At 43.5% G+C, this 13,537-nt stretch overlaps 1 pseudogene; it reads left to right on the forward strand.

The window, feature by feature from the left end:
* The first annotated feature begins 7,765 nt into the window (after positions 1-7,765).
* On the forward strand, positions 7,766-11,845 carry LOC132479567 (protein FAM170A-like; annotated as a pseudogene).
* The last annotated feature ends 1,692 nt before the right edge of the window (positions 11,846-13,537 follow it).

Here is a 13,537-nt window from a genome sequence, read left to right on the forward strand (position 1 = left end):
TCAAAAATCAAAGACCTAGATCTATATGGATTCACGTGGATAAATCTTGAAAACGTAATATTGATTGAAAGAAAAGAAGATCAAGTACGTTAGATTGTGATAACAGGTATGTAAGTATTGAAATATTTAAATCAATTCAACATATTGCTTCTATATACATAGATGCAAGAAAATAAACTTTATCCAAAGAACACATTATTTACATTTAATATGCTCATTTATCTAGGAAACCCAAAAGAACCCACAGATAAACTAGCAGGAACTAATAAGACGGTTCAACAAGGCACACACATACAAGATCAATAAATTTTAAAAATCAATCAGGCTCCTCTACACTGGCGATAACAAATTAGAAACTGTAAAAGAAAATAAGAAAAAAATAAGATCTAAAAATAGTCACAAGAGCTATATAAATTATTTAGAGCTAAGCATACGTAGAAGGAAACAGAACTAATAAACTGAGTACGACCAGTTAAACTCCGCCCAACCCAAGGTTAGGAAAAGACTGTTGTTACTTTATGAGAACAGACCCTCTTCTTAAGGAGCAGATCAATAAGTGAGAGTGAATCAAAGAAACACAGCATTTGAAAAGTCAGCTAGTCCAAGCCTCTTGACTGCACATACAGAAGCTGAAGCCCAGATAGGTTGAGTTACTTGGTAAAGGGCCCAATGTCCTGACTCAAGGACTAACATTTTTCACTCATTCGTAAGACACAATCAAATTCAGTACCTTGGAAAGAGATGGGAAAACAATGAAGAAATCAATTATATAGTTCCTCATCTTTAAGTACAGAAATAGCCGTGACAAAATTACATGTATTGAGGGAAAATTGAACTGCAGAGTTGAAAATGTCAATAATCCACAGGGAAACTGGAGACCATTTAAAATATTCATATTAAATCTCTCTAGAAAAGACATTAAAAGATCTCCAGAAGAAGTAAAGCTGTCACTGTTTGCTGATGACATGATACTCTACATAGAGAATCCTAAAGATGCTACCAGAAAACTACTAGAGCTAATCAATGAATTTGGTAAAGTAGCAGGATACAAAATTAATGCACAGAAATCTCTGGCATTCCTGTACACTAATGATGAAAAATCTGAAAATGAAATCAAGAAAACACTCCCATTTACCATTGCAACAAAAAGAATAAACTCTCTAGGAATAAACCTACCTGAGGAGACAAAAGACCTGTATGCAGAGAATTATAAGACACTGATGAAAGAAATTAAAGATGATACAAATAGATGGAGAGATATACCATGCTCCTGGATTGGAAGAATCAATCTTGTGAAAATGACTCTACTACCCAAAGCAATCTACAGATTCAATGCAATCCCTATCAAACTACCACTGGCATTTTTCACAGAACTAGAACAAAAAATTTCAAAATTTGTTTGGAGAAACAAAAGACCCCGAATAGCCAAAGCAATCTTGAGAACGAAAAACGGAGCTGGAGGAATCACGCTCCCGGACTTCAGACTATACTACAAAGCTAAAGTAATCAAGCCAGTGTGGTACGGGCACAAAAACAGAAAGATAGATCAATGGAACAGGATAGAAAGCCCAGAGATAAACCCACGCACATATGGTCAACTTATCTTTGATAAAGGAGGCAGGAATGTACAGTGGAGAAAGGACAGCGTCTTCAATAAGTGGTGCTGGGAAAACTGGACAGGGACATGTAAAAGTATGAGATTAGATCATTCCCTAACACCATACACAAAAATAAGCTCAAAATGGATTAAAGACCTAAATGTAAGGCCAGAAACTATCAAACTCTTAGAGGAAAACATAGGCAGAACACTCTATGACATAAATCACAGCAAGATCCTTTTGGACCCACCTCCTAGAGAAATAGAAATAAAAACAAAGATAAACAAATGGGACCCAATGAAACTTCAAAGCTTTTGCACAGCAAAGGAAACCATAAACAAGACCAAAAGACAACCCTCAGAATGGGAGAAAATATTTGCAAATGAAGCAACTGACAAAGGATTAATCTCCAAAATTTATAAACAGCTCATGCAGCTCAATAGCTAAAAAACAAAAAACCCAATCCAAAAATGGGCACAAGACTTAAATAGGCATTTCTCCAAAGAAGATATACAGACTGCCAACAAACACATGAAAGAATGCTCAACATCATTAATCATTAGAGAAATGCAAATCAAAACTACAATGAGATATCATCTCACACCAGTCACAATGGCCATCATCAAGAAATCTAGAAACAATAAATACTGGAGAGGGTGTGGAGAAAAGGGAACACTCTTGCACTGCTGGTGGGAATGTGAATTGGTACAGCCACTATGGAGAACAGTATGGAGGTTCCTTAAAAAACTAAAAATAGAACTACCATGTGACCCAGCAATCCCACTACTAGGCATATACCCTGAGAAAACCATAATTCAAAAAGAGACATGTACCAAAATGTTCATTGCAGCTCTATTCACAATAGCCCGGAGCTGGAAACAACCTAAGTGTCCATCATCGGATGAATGGATAAAGAAGATGTGGCACATATATACAATGGAATATTGCTCAGCCATAAAAAGAAGCGAAACTGAGCTATTTGTAATGAGGTGGATAGACCTAGAGTCTGTCATACAGAGTGAAGTAAGTCAGAAAAAGAAAGACAAATACCGTATGGTAACATATATATATGGAATATAAGAAAAAAGAAATGTCATGTAGAACCTAGGGGTAAAACGGGAATAAAGACACAGACTTACTTGAGAATGGACTTGAGGATATGGGGACGGGGAAGGGTAAGCTGTGACAAAGCGAAAGAGAGGCATGGACATATATACACTACCAAACGTAACGTAGATAGATAGTGGGAAGCAGCCGCAGAGCACAGGGAGATCAGCTCGGTGCTTTGTGACCACCTGGAGGGGTGGGATGGGGAGGGTGGGAGGGAGGGAGATGCATGAGGGAGGGGATGTGGGAACAGATGTATATGTATGACTGATTCACTTTGTTATAAAGCAGAAACTACTAAAATAAATAAATAAATAAATAAATAAATAATAAATAATTAATAAAATAACATATTCATATTATATCTCTCTAGAAAAGACATTAAAAGATCTCCAGAAGAAGTAAAGCTGTCACTGTTTGCTGATGACATGATACTCTACATAGAGAATCCTAAAGATGCTACCTGAAAACTACTAGAGTTAATCAATGAATTTGGTAAAGTAGCAGGATACAAAATTAATGCACAGAAATCTCTGGCATTCCTGTACACTAATGATGAAAAATCTGAAAATGAAATCAAGAAAACACTCCCATTTACCATTGCAACAAAAAGAATAAACTATCTAGGAATAAACCTACCTGAGGAGACAAAAGACCTGTATGCAGAGAATTATAAGACACTGATGAAAGAAATTAAAGATGATACAAATAGATGGAGAGATATACCATGCTCCTGGATTGGAAGAATCAATCTTGTGAAAATGACTCTACTACCCAAAGCAATCTACAGATTCAATGCAATCCCTATCAAACTACCACTGGCATTTTTCACAGAACTAGAACAAAAAATTTCAAAATTTGTTTGGAGAAACAAAAGACCCCGAATAGCCAAAGCAATCTTGAGAACGAAAAACGGAGCTGGAGGAATCACGCTCCCTGACTTCAGACTATACTACAAAGCTACAGTAATCAAGACAGTGTGGTACGGGCACAAAAACAGAAAGATAGATCAATGGAACAGGATAGAAAGCCCAGAGATAAACCCACGCACATATGGTCAACTTATCTTTGACAAAGGAGGCAGGAATGTACAGTGGAGAAAGGACAGCCTCTTCAATAAGTGGTGCTGGGAAAACTGGACAGGGACATGTAAAAGTATGAGATTAGATCATTCCCTAACACCATACACAAAAATAAGCTCAAAATGGATTAAAGACCTAAATGTAAGGCCAGAAACTATCAAACTCTTAGAGGAAAACATAGGCAGAACACTCTATGACATAAATCACGGCAAGATCCTTTTGGACCCACCTCCTAGAGAAATGGAAATAAAAACAAAGATAAACAAATGGGACCTAATGAAACTTCAAAGCTTTTGCACAGCAAAGCAAACCATAAACAAGACCAAAAGACAACCCTCAGAATGGGAGAAAATATTTGCAAATGAAGCAACTGACAAAGGATTAATCTCCAAAATTTATAAACAGCTCATGCAGCTCAATAGCAAAAAAAACAAAGAAGCCAATCCAAAATTGGGCAGAAGACTTAAATAGGCATTTCTCCAAAGAAGATATACAGACTGCCAACAAACACATGATAGAATGCTCAACATCATTAATCATGAGAGAAATGCAAATCAAAACCACAATGAGATATCATCTCACACCAGTCAGAATGGCCATCATCAAGAAATCTAGAAACAATAAATGCTGGAGAGGGTGTGGAGAAAAGGGAACACTCTTGCACTGCTGGTGGGAATGTGAATTGGTACAGCCACTATGGAGAACAGTATGGAGGTTCCTTAAAAAACTATAAATAGAACTACCATGTGACCCAGCAATCCCACTACTAGGCTTATACCCTGAGAAAACTATAATTCAAAAAGAGACATGTACCAAAATGTTCATTGCAGCTCTATTCATAATAGCCCGGAGCTGGAAACAACCTAAGTGTCCATCATCGGATGAAGGGATAAAGAAGATGTGGCACATATATACAATGGAATATTGCTCAGCCATAAAAAGAAGCGAAACTGAGCTATTTGTAATGAGGTGGATAGACCTAGAGTCTGTCATACAGAGTGAAGTAAGTCAGAAAGAGAAAGACAAATACCGTATGCTAACACATATACACGGAATTAAAAAAAAATGTCATGAAGAACCTAGGGGTAAAACGGGAATAAAGACACAGACCTACTTGAGAATGGACTTGAGGATATGGGGACGGGGAAGGGTAAGCTGTGACAAAGCGAAAGAGAGGCATGGACATATATACACTACCAAACGTAACGTAGATAGATAGTGGGAAGCAGCCGCAGAGCACAGGGAGATCAGCTCGGTGCTTTGTGACCACCTGGAGGGGTGGGATGGGGAGGGTGGGAGAGAGGGAGATGCATGAGGGAAGGGATGTGGGAACAGATGTATATGTATGACTGATTCACTTTGTTATAAAGCAGAAACTACTAAAATAAATAAATAAAAATAAATAAATAAATAAATAAAATAACATATTCATATTAAATCTCTCTAGAAAAGACATTAAAAGATCTCCAGAAGAAGTAAAGCTGTCACTGTTTGCTGGTGACATGATACTATACATAGAGAATCCTAAAGATGCTACCAGAAAACTACTAGAGCTAATCAATGAATTTGGTAAAGTAGCAGGATACAAAATTAATGCACAGAAATCTCTGGCATTCCTGTACAGTAATGATGAAATATGTGAAAATGAAATCAAGAAAACACTCCCATTTACCATTGCAACAAAAAGAATAAAATATCTAGGAATAAACCTACCTGAGGAGACAAAAGACCTGTATGCAGAGAATTATAAGACACTGATGAAAGAAATTAAAGATGATACAAATAGATGGAGAGATATACCATGCTCCTGGATTGGAAGAATCAATCTTGTGAAAATGACTCTACTACCCAAAGCAATCTACAGATTCAATGCAATCCCTATCAAACTACCACTGGCATTTTTCACAGAACTAGAACAAAAAATTTCAAAATTTGTTTGGAGAAACAAAAGACCCCGAATAGCCAAAGCAATCTTGAGAACGGAAAACGGAGCTGGAGGAATCAGGCTCCCTGACTTCAGACTATACTACAAAGCTACAGTAATCAAGCCAGTGTGGTATGGGCACAAAAACAGAAAGATAGATCAATGGAACAGGATAGAAAGCCCAGAGATAAACCCACGCACATATGGTCAACTTATCTTTGATAAAGGAGGCAGGAATGTACAGTGGAGAAAGGACAGCCTCTTCAATAAGTGGTGCTGGGAAAACTGGACAGGGACATGTAAAAGTATGAGATTAGATCATTCCCTAACAGCATACACAAAAATAAGCTCAAAATGGATTAAAGGCCTAAATGTAAGGCCAGAAACTATCAAACTCTTAGAGGAAAACATAGGCAGAACACTCTATGACATAAATCACAGCAAGATCCTTTTGGACCCACCTCCTAGAGAAATGGAAATAAAAACAAAGATAAACAAATGGGACCCAATGAAACTTCAAAGCTTTTGCACAGCAAAGCAAACCATAAACAAGACCAAAAGACAACCCTCAGAATGGGAGAAAATATTTGCAAATGAAGCAACTGACAAAGGATTAATCTCCAAAATTTATAAACAGCTCATGCAGCTCAACAGCAAAAAAACAAAAAACCCAATCCAAAAATGGGCAGAAGACTTAAATAGGCATTTCTCCAAAGAAGATATACAGACTGCCAACAAACACATGAAAGAATGCTCAACATCATTAATCATGAGAGAAATGCAAATCAAAACTACAATGAGATATCATCTCACACCAGTCACAATGGCCATCATCAAGAAATCTAGAAACAATAAATACTGGAGAGGGTGTGGAGAAAAGGGAACACTCTTGCACTGCTGGTGGGAATGTGAATTGGTACAGCCACTATGGAGAACAGTATGGAGGTTCCTTAAAAAACTAAAAATAGAACTACCATGTGACCCAGCAATCCCACTACTAGGCATATACCCTGAGAAAACCATAATTCAAAAAGAGACATGTACCAAAATGTTCATTGCAGCTCTATTCACAATAGCCCGGAGCTGGAAACAACCTAAGTGTCCATCATCGGATGAATGGATAAAGAAGATGTGGCACATATATACAATGGAATATTGCTCAGCCATAAAAAGAAGCGAAACTGAGCTATTTGTAATGAGGTGGATAGACCTAGAGTCTGTCATACAGAGTGAAGTAAGTCAGAAAGAGAAAGACAAATACCGTATGCTAACACATATATATGGAATTTAAAACAAAATGTCATGAAGAACCTAGGGGTAAAACGGGAATAAAGACACAGACCTACTTGAGAATGGACTTGAGGATATGGGGAGGGGGAAGGGTAAGCTGTGACAAAACGAAAGAGAGGCATGGACATATATACACTACCAAACATAAGGTAGATAGTGGGAAGCAGCTGCAGAGCACAGGGAGATCAGCTCGGTGCTTTGTGACCGCCTGGAGGGGTGGGATGGGGAGGGTGGCAGGGAGGGAGATGCATGAGGGAAGGGATGTGGGAACAGATGTATATGTATGACTGATTCACTTTGTTATAAAGCAGAAACCAAAAAAAAAAAGTTCTCCAATGAAAATGTTAATTTTATAATAGACATGGTATGATACAATTTATAATAGATATAGTATGAACCTTTCCCTTTCACGGGAAAGGTTCGGCTGGGAAAAAGGAATTGTTCTTGAAAATGGGGCCTGTGCTATTGCAGACACTGTGCTCAACCTAGGTCCACCGAATGCTCTGATGTCATCACTGAGGTCACAGAATTCCGCTGTGCGCCTGGCAACCTTGCAAACATAACAGCCCTGGTGAGCACTAGGCAGTCCTGCTGGTTCACTAAGTGGTACAAGTTTTTCAGCCATTTAGGAGACTTGACTATTTTTATTTGTATTGAATCATTTCAACGGATTGCCCAAGAGCCAACAAGGGCCAACCTGTAGGGAAGAGGAGGAGTTGGACATCTCTTGAGGCAACTTCTAAGGGAGACTTCTAGTTGGTACGATGGAACGGCGACAAAAGAGGAAACATCTGGAAAATGAAGAGTCCCAGGAAACTGCCGAGAACGGAGGAGGTATGTGGGGGGCAACTTGTCTGGGGCACATGGGTTCCTGCCAAACTGAACCTTCTCTAGGAAGCGGGGGACTGAGAACGTGTCACCTGTGAAGCAGGGAGCGAGAGACCTTGTCTCACTGATGCTGCCGTATCCATCCGGAGGGTCCCTGTGGTGTGAGATGGCACAGAACGGCCAGATGCCCCCTGGGAGATGGGGGAGGTCAGCTCCGCTGGTCTGAGGACTCTCTCCTGGGGCAGCCGGGCCTGGAGCTTTGTCGGACTCATAGCAGGCTGCATCCTGCTTGCACAGACCTAGAGGTGCAGCTTTTCTCAGTCCCCGATTTCTCTCTTATTCTCTTGGATCTTTCCCTGGGCTCATGAGGTGGGGGATGTGAAGGATGCAAGGATGCTGAGAGAGACCCAGGAGTTGCTTGGCCTCTTTTACCAAAGTGGAAAGAGAAGCCCCATGAGTTGAAGGCCCTGTTGAAAAATATCTTGACAAGTGGAATGCACTTCGAAAGAAGATTGTTTGTCTAGGGATGGTGTCATATGGAAAGCAAGGAGGTTTTATTCCTTCAACAGGAAGAATTTCCCAAAGGAGATCAAGGGAAGGGAAGGGTTTTCCAGAGACTGAGACCGCGTGGGCGGGGGTGAGAAATGGCCTCAGGGTCCTGCGGGGAGCTCTGAGAGCCACGAGCCACGGGGTGCCTGCGTGCATTAAATGTAGGCGAGTAGCTTGCCCTGGGAGAGGGGTGGTCACCCCAGAGCTCCAGCTAGAGGCCTCTGCCCCAGATTAGAGCCCAGTAGCTCCTACCAGGCCCAGGGCCCTGGAGACTGTAGGATGGGCCCTGGGAATGGAGCTCTAGACAGCAGGCAGATTTTCAGGCAGTGGCTGGGACAGGCTGGGGGAGGCAATGACCGCCCCTGACCATTCAGAATATTTTTCTCTATGTTCCTCTGTGTGTGTGTGTGTGTGTGTGTGTGTGTCTGTGTGTTTGTGGTATTGCAGAGAAGAGCGGGATGAATGGGGGTAGAGTGCTTACCAGATAGAAAGTCTGCATGGTAAAGTTCTTGTCAACCTGCCTGGACCTGGCTGACACTCGGTGTACGTAAGAGTGTATACAGAATTCTTGTTAGGGGTGTTTTATGAGACAGTAACTCATACACCCATGTACACTCTGATACAGCAAAAATATCACACACCCCACATATAACTTCCTTATTAAACCACACACAGCACATGGAGGTATATACACGCATCCCTCTTGTACTACGTTCTCATACAACCCACCTGTATCACAATCCTTTCCTCCAACACCAAACGCTGGAGATGAGATATGTATATAGACACACACACTATCTATATATGACACACACACACACACACACACACACACTATATATATATGTATCGCCTCAACTCTCGCACAAACACAGCTAACTTCAGCCATCTCTAAATACCTCTATAAAAACCAGTCACGTGTCATACACACCACACTTACAACACATTCTTGAGTAATGCCATACCCGCTTTGTACAAACCACAGTAAACCACAGTCTCACTAACCCATGTCAGGGTTGCCAGAGAAAATATGGGCTATCCAGTTCAATTTGAATTCCACATAAACAACAAGTGATGTTTCAGTATCAGGATGTCCCAAATATTGTATGGGCCCTACTTACACTCAAAATAAGTAAGACCAAATACTGCATGGGAATACTTACACTAAAAAATTATTCTGGGTTTATCTGAAACTGAAATTTAACTGGGTGCCCTGTATTTTTGTTCACTAAGTCTGGCAACCCTTATAAACTTACCACCAGCTGATGTATTATATATTTATTGGAGTTTTGTTTAGTGTGTGTCTTCCCCTACTAGAATGTGCAGCATTACCAGAGACTACAACAATGGAAGAGTGCCGGATACACAGGAGTAGCTGCTCACTGGATCTTGGTGAATGAATGAATGAACACACACCATAAATACAAGCCACACCATGGAATGAGGAAAAGTTACATGTCCCAGAATTCCTGACTTGTGAACAGAAACCATGCACACAAAGGCCACAGACACAGATAGGCACATCTGCACTGTGCTCCCCACGCCAACCCCACACTCACCACAGACATAACTGATACACATCACTCACTCTTCCCACACACTCACAGTCACCACCGAGGCCTACATTACCAACAAGACAGTGAGAGAATAAGTATTGACTGGAATTAAATCCTGGAGTATCCACTGGGAACCACACTCTCAACTGTGTGTATTCACTGCACCTGACACGTGTCACACACTCAGTAAACATTTGTGGACAGAGGACTGATGAACCCACCCTGAGCCTTTCATTCCTCCCTCAGGAATCTCGAAGTCACAAGAGGATCCCCCTCGGCTTGGATCCACTGTGGTGGCCCAAGGCTGCAGCCCAGGGGCAGGGGAGGTCTCCTCTGCCTCTAAATACTTCTTCTGTACTTCTACTCCGTGCAAGCTCATCTACGCTGGTAAGGGCGCGGGGCTCCTCAGGTGAGGGGGTGCTTGGCTGTGAGGCAGGAGGCACACAGATCCTAGGGAGGCTGAGAGGAAATCCAGGGTCATCAGAGGTGATGAGGGCTCTGTGGAAGAGCCTGGGCAGGATGGCTGAGCTGTTACGAGGGCGTGGATGCCAGCTGAGTCTGGGTGTGTGGGTGTGTGAATACTGCTACTACCATGGTGGGGAAGTCAAGGAGCAGGGTCGGAAAGGTCTGGGCTTGAGGTGGAGGGAAGAGGGACCAGATTAAGCATCTTCAGAGGAAAATGGAGGCTTTGTCTTTGCCTTTGCTTCCAGAGAAGGACAGAGTTCTGCATCATAGACCTCCAGGCTCAGAGCAGGACCATCCAGCTCAGGTCCACACAGCTCACACATCCATGCGCCCTCCAGGCACAGCCCTTCTCAGTGCACACATAAACCCCAAGCACGTGATCCACAATGCTCCTCTCCTGCACCACGGCCCCATGCCACAAGGAATGCACCACCGATATTCCCAAACTCACACTCCTCGTCGTACACGCATCCAGCCGCATCCCTCACATTCCACAGCCCTCACCACCATACTCCACACCCCTGTATACAGACACTGCTCCAGTATCCCCCCCACGCACATGAAAAGCCCACAGATGACACCAGATACACCACTCCGTCCTACGGCTAACAGACACCAAGCTCACGACATAGCTATGTCATGCAAATGTCCCTCTCTCGTCTACCACACCTGCTCCCTCAGCTTCCGGCATGGCCCATGCATGTTATTATGTTCTTAATTTCCTTTTTCAGGAATCCGGAGATTTCATCGAGACACTGCCCAGCCCCTAGTCCAGGATCAGGAAGAAGGAGAGACTGCTTCCCCATCATACTGTGTCTCCTCCTCACCCTCTTCACCCTGTAAGAACTATCTGCACCCAGACAAGGAGGAAAGGGGCATGAAAATATACTACATGCAGGTACAAGTGAACAAGGGTGTCGCTGTCTCCTGGAAGACAAAGAAACCCTTGGAGTTGCCTGAAAAGCAGCTGAGGATAGAAGAAGTGACCCTTCCTGAGGATGTGTGCGCAGTAGCCACTGACCCCTCTTCTGATGTGTCCACCGAAAGCCTCCTGTCTGACAGTGAGCCCACTGGGGAGGAGAAAGAGTATGAGGAAAGGGCAGAGCCAGGCAGCCCATCAGGGTCACCTGCCGTCGAGGAGAGACCCAGCGCCAAGACAGCGGACTGGATGGTGACCATGGAGACCGGCTTCAGGTGCATGGCTTGCTGCCGGGTCTTCCCCACCTTGGAGATCCTCCAACAGCACGTGAAGTTCGGCGTCCTGGAGGGCTTCAGCTGCCGTGTCTTTCATCTCACCATGGCCAAGCTGATGGGCAATGTGGAATCCAGAGCACCCCCGAGGAAGAGGAGGAGGAGGAGGAGGAGGAAGAGAAGCAAGAAGAAAAGGAGAATGAGGGAGAGCAGCCCACGGGGGAAGGCCCCAGCCCGAAGAGACCCTGCAGGTAGGGTCTTTTCTCTCTTTTCATTTCCACACAGCAACTGAGATTCATGGGACAGAAGTCCTGGAAGACGGTGTGGCCGTCCCTTGGAAGAGGTAAGGCTTGAGGCTGGCAGTCTTCTGAGCCTATGTCACGAGGGCCCAGAGGAGTCTAAGGGAAGGGGCCGCACACATGTGCTGGTTGACCTAATGGCTCTGCAGTTGCATCAGCTTGGGACACACCCAGCACTACCAAAGGAACTGAGCTCTGTTGACTTAATCAAGAAGGTGGAGCCTTTTCCTAGGAGTTTTCTCAGGGTCTGCACGATGGACCTCAACTCTTAGAGGACGTACTCCCAGCAGCTCCTTCTCGGCAGAGAGAGCCAGGAGTGGTCTGAAGAGAGGACAGGGGCCCTTGCAGGACCAGAACTTTGAGGTCTGAGAGCCTGGGGCCTGAGCCGAGATCTCACCCTGACCACTGGACCTAGCCTTCTGTGACAAAGGGGAATATGAAAGAGAGTCACGTGGCAATGAGGTCCCCCGAGATATGGCAATGTTCCAGAACCTCCGTTGCGTGGTCGTTGATCTGGAGCCAAGCTCCCTGTGGTGTGTGTGGCTCTGAGCATTAAGGCGACGCTGGAGGGTGACCCTGACCAGCAGAGCCTGGAGAGCTGCTCGTCTCTTCCTGTTCTACCTCATTTGCTTTATCCCTTCCAGGGAGAAGAAAGGACCCTCGGGAGAGTAGCAGACAGAATGCCGTGGTCTGAAGGAGGATGAAGGGACCGGCACTCAGTCTAACATCATATGACCATAGAAACGTCCTATGCAATAAAGGGCATTTTCCAAACCTTTCCTGAGGTTTTATTTAATTACATTGTTCTATCTATGCATCTATCTGTCATCTACATCTGTATCTTTCAAGGTTTGTGAACAAGCTTTCACATAAGCACTAGAGATGTCCGCCAGCATTTTCCAGAAGAGGCCTGCAAATTGCTGGGGACTCCTCACAAATAGGCAATGGCCACAACCCCTGCCACACAGACTATGCGCGTGGCCCTCCTGACGTACTCCCACTCTCTCTCTGAATTTCCCGAGGTCTCAGATGAGGGTGCTGGCTGGAGGCAATGATCACGTGCAGGCTGAATCTTCTCCAGATTCTGATGCTCTTCCTGGGCATATCGTCCTCAAGCACAGTCTCCATGTCCCTGGCCACACTGATCTCTCTCCTTCAGTCCTTCCCTCCCTCCCTCTCCTGCCTCCCAGTGCAGAGAATACTTTTTGACATTTGAGACGACATTTATCTTTTGTTCACAGAATTCTCACCTGTTCTACTGTGGCCTCCGTTGTGAACATTCCAAAGCTGAGAATTTTCTTTTTTTCTCCCTCATTTCTGCTGAGTCTTTACCTTCCTAATGCAGTGAACTCAGAGTGCCTAGCTGACTGGATGGGGAAAAAAATCCAGGGAGCAAAGAGAAATAATAAAAGAATATATCAGTTAATTTTTCATAGTGTTATCCAACTACATATTTTTAAAATTTTGGAATAATATTAGGAATCTTCTCTTTATAAAAAACTGAATTCTTGGGCTTCCCTGGTGGAGCAGTGGTTAAGAATATGCCTGCGAATGCAGGGGACATGGGTTCGAGCCCTGGTCTGGGAAGATCCCACGTGCCACGGAGTAACTAAGCCCGCGCGCCACAACTACTGAGCCTGCGCTCTAG

Source organism: Mesoplodon densirostris, chromosome 19, assembly GCF_025265405.1.
Source record: "Mesoplodon densirostris isolate mMesDen1 chromosome 19, mMesDen1 primary haplotype, whole genome shotgun sequence".
In the NCBI taxonomy this organism is placed as follows: domain Eukaryota; kingdom Metazoa; phylum Chordata; class Mammalia; order Artiodactyla; family Ziphiidae; genus Mesoplodon; species Mesoplodon densirostris.